This window comes from Trichechus manatus, unplaced genomic scaffold (assembly GCF_000243295.1).
Source record: "Trichechus manatus latirostris isolate Lorelei unplaced genomic scaffold, TriManLat1.0 scaffold00239, whole genome shotgun sequence".
Taxonomy (NCBI): Eukaryota; Metazoa; Chordata; class Mammalia; order Sirenia; family Trichechidae; genus Trichechus; species Trichechus manatus.
In genome coordinates, this window is record NW_004444175.1 from 2,849,043 (window position 1) to 2,853,137 (window position 4,095).

Here is a 4,095-nt window from a genome sequence, read left to right on the forward strand (position 1 = left end):
TACATAGACAGGCACCTGCCAGAAATTCAAGCCAGATTCAGAAGAGGGCATGGAACAAGGGATACCACTGCTGATGTCAGATGCATCCTGGCTGAAAGCAGAGAATACCAGAAAGATGTTTACCTGTGTTTTATGGACTATGCAAAGGCATTCAACTGTGTGGATCATAACAAATTATGGGTAACATTTCAAAGAATGGGAATTCCAGAACATTTAATTGTGCTCAGAAGGAACCTGTACATACATCATGAGGCAGTCATTTGAACAGAACAAGAGGATACTTCATGGTTTAAAATCAGGAAAGATGTGCATCAGGGTTATATCCTTTCATCATATTTATTCAATCTGTATGCTGAGCAAATAATCTGAGAGACTGGACTATATGAGGAAGACAGGGCATCTGGATTGGAGGAAGATTCATTAACAACCTGTGTTATGCAGGTGACACAACCTGGCTTGCTGAAAGTGAAGAAGATTTGAAGCACTTACTGATGAAGATCAAAGATTATAGCCTTCAGTATGGATTACACCTCAACCTAAAGAAAACAAAAATCCTCACAACTGCACCAATAAGCAACATCCTGATAAATGGAGAAAAGACTGAAGTTGTCAAGGATTTCATTTTACTTGGATCCACAATCAACACCCATGGAGGGAGCAGTCAAGAAATCAAAAGACGCATTACTTTGGACAAATATGCTGCAAAAGATCTCTTTAAAGTGTTAAAAAGCACAGATGTCACCTTGAAGGCTAAGGTGCGCCTGTCCAAGCCATGGTTTTTTCAGTTGTCTCATATGCATGTGAAAGCTGGACAATGAATACGGAAGACCAAAGAGGAATTGATGCCTTTGAATTATGGTGTTGGAGAAGAATACTGAATATACCATGGACTGGCAAAAGAAGGAACAAATCTGTCTTGGAGGAAGTACAGACAGAATGCTCCTTAAAAGCAAGGATAGCAAGACTGTGTCTTACATACTTTGGACATGTTATCAAGAGGGATCCGCCCCTGGAGAAGGATATCATGCTTGGTAGAGTGTCAGCGAAAAACAGAAAGACCCTCAAGGAGATGAACTGACACAGTGGCTGCAACAATGGGCTCAAGTATAACAACAATTGTGAAGATGGCGCAGGACTGGGCAGTATTTCGTTCTGTGGTACATGAAGTTGCTATGAGTCAGAACAGACTCAATGGTACCTAACAACAGTAGCAATTTCAGACCTAAAGGGAAACAAAGGCATTTCTAAGAGGTAACATGGAGCTACAGCAGATAAATTCTCTGCCTGAAGGATAGCCAAATTACTTAAATTCCAGGATTTGCATGTATCTATTAGTAATAGGACCAATATATATTACATAAATACAATTCATGAAGATGAAATACTTTACAGCTGAACCGTAAGCAACTTGAGGAAAAGAGGCTTAGAAATATTTACTCATGGACTGTGAATCTCAATGCACGGCAGTGACCTGCATGTGGATCTGCATGGGATCTAGTTCAGTCTGGTGATGAACAACACAATGTGTACAACTACTCAAGTAATAAAATTAACACAAGTTAAAAAAATGAAGACAGTGAAGAAATAGCCACTCTTCTTACAGAATGGTGATTTAACGAGATTTGATGCCACAAGCTACACTATTGCATCAAATTCTTAAGCTTCAGGAGATTAATTAAAGCATTTATTGTACCCTTCTTTCACTTTGGAGGCCTGGTGATGCAGTGCTTAACAGCTCGGCTGCTAACCAAAAGGTTAGCATTTCAAATCCACCAGCCACTCCTTGGAAACCCTATGGGGTGTTTCTACTCTGTCCTATAAGGTCACTATGAGTCAGGATTGACTTGAGGGCAAAGGGTTTGGTTTTGGTTTTCCTTCACTTTAACCTTCTTAGGTCCTTACTCTGTCAGTCTCAGTTGACTGGAGAGAGAGTAAAAATAGGTCAAAAGAAGGGATACATATTCACTTACAACTTTATTCTACATCTACAGGTCTTCATCAACGTGCCAAATAAGGAATCTGAAGGAGAAATGGGCTCTCTTATAAGATGAATGTCCTAGGCTACCATCGTGGGTTATTTTTCAGTTCTCATGTCATAATTTTTTTTTTCCTATTAATCAGTTTCCACTTCCATACCTCTTCTTAAGCCTGTTTTTGGAATCCACCACCCTCTGAAGTTACCAAACCTTTATCCAATTTCCGAATAAACATCTCTGAAAACTTATTTGTGTATTTACTTTTTATAGAGTACTCTTAAGACAGATTAGAAAAAAAGAACACTTCTACTCTAGACTCTCCCACAAATGTAAGAGTCAAAAATCCCCTTCTTATCCTCAAATATTTTCCCAAATTATTTCCCATATGATTAAGATATTATAAACTTCTGTCATGTAATCTCCTTCTACTTTGTCCTTCTTTCATATTTGTAGATAACATTATTTTCTGTGGTTGTGCCTAAGCATTATTAAAACACTTAGATAAATAGAGTAAAAAATTCATTAATTTGTCTGGACATTTGACCCGTATAATTGCCAAGCAAACCCGTTGTCGTTTCTGCTTTTGGACACCGCCTAGGAAGCATTGTTAAAGTCTTTCTTCCCACTGCTGTCATGCTAAAGTCAGAGTCTCCTAAAGAGCCTGAACAGCTGTGGAAACTCTTCATCGGAGGTTTGAGCTTTGAAACAACAGATGAGAGTCTGAGGAGCCATTCTTAGCAATGGCAGATGCTCATGGATTGTGTGGTAATGAGAGACCCAAATACAAAGTGCTCCAGATGCTTTGGGTTCGTCATTTATTCTCCTGTGGAGCAGGTGGATGCAGCCACGAATCCAAGGCCACTCAAGGTGGATGGAAGAGTTGTGGAACCAAAGAGGGCTGGCTCACGGGAAGACTCTCAAAGACCAGGTGCCCACTTAACTGTGAAAAAAGATCTTTGTTGGTGGCATTAAAAAAGACACTGAAGAACATCACCTAAGAGATTATTTTGAGTAGTACGGGAAAATTAAAGTGATTGAATTCATGAATGACCAAGGTAGTGGCAAGAAGAGGGACTTTGCTTCTGTTACTTTGATGACCGTGACTCCGTAGATATGATTGTCTTTCAGAAACACCATACTGTGAATGGGCACAACTGTGAAGTAAGGAAAGCCCTGTCAAAGCAAGAGAAGACTAGTGCCTCATCCAGCCAAAGAGGTCAAAGTGGTTCTGAAAACTTTGCTGGTGGCCACGGAGGTGGTTCTGGTGGGAATGACAACTTTGGTCATGGAGGAAACTTACTGGGTGAGGTGGCCTTGGTGGCAGCTGTGGTGGTGGATATGGAGGCAGTAGGGGGTTATAATGGATTTGGTAATGATGGAAGCAAATTTGGAGGTGGTGGAAGCTACAAAGATTTTGGCAATTACAACAATCAATCTTCAAATTTCAGACCCATGAAGGAAGGAAACTTTGGAGGCAGAAGCTCTGGCCCTGATGGTGGGGGAGGTCAATACTTTGTCAAACCATGAAACCAAGGTGGCTATGGAGGTTCAAGCAGCAGCATTAGCTATGGCAGTGGCAGAAGGTTTTATTGACTGCCAGGAAACAAAGCTTAGCAGGATAGGAAAGCCAGAGAAGTGACAGAAAAGCTACAGGTTACGACAGATTTGTGAACTCAGCCAAGCCCAGGGGTGGCAGGGCTTAGCTGCTACAAAGAAGACATGTTTTAGACAAATGCTCATGTGTATGGACAAAAAAACTTGAGGACTATATTTGTGACTAATTGTATGTAACAGGTTATTTTACTTTCTGTTCTGTGGAAAGTGTAAAGCCTTCCAACAAAGGGTTTTAATGTAGCTTTGTTTTGCACCCATGCTGTTGATTGTTAAATGTAATAGTCTGATTATGACACTGAAAAAAATGTGTCTTTGAAAATATATATATATGGTTGTCATCGAGTCGATTCCAACTCATAGTGACCCTATAAAACAGAGGAGAACTGCCCCATAGGTTTCTAAGGCTGTAATCTTTATGGAAGCAGATTGCCAGGTCTTTCTCCCGCTGATTGAACTGCTGAAATTTTGGTTAGCAGTTGAGCACTTTAACCACTGTGCCACCAGG

General features: G+C 40.4%; 1 pseudogene; it reads left to right on the plus strand.

Moving 5' to 3' along the window:
* Positions 1–2,609: 2,609 nt before the first annotated feature.
* On the plus strand, positions 2,610–3,588 carry LOC101352423 (heterogeneous nuclear ribonucleoprotein A1-like; annotated as a pseudogene).
* Positions 3,589–4,095: the final 507 nt, after the last annotated feature.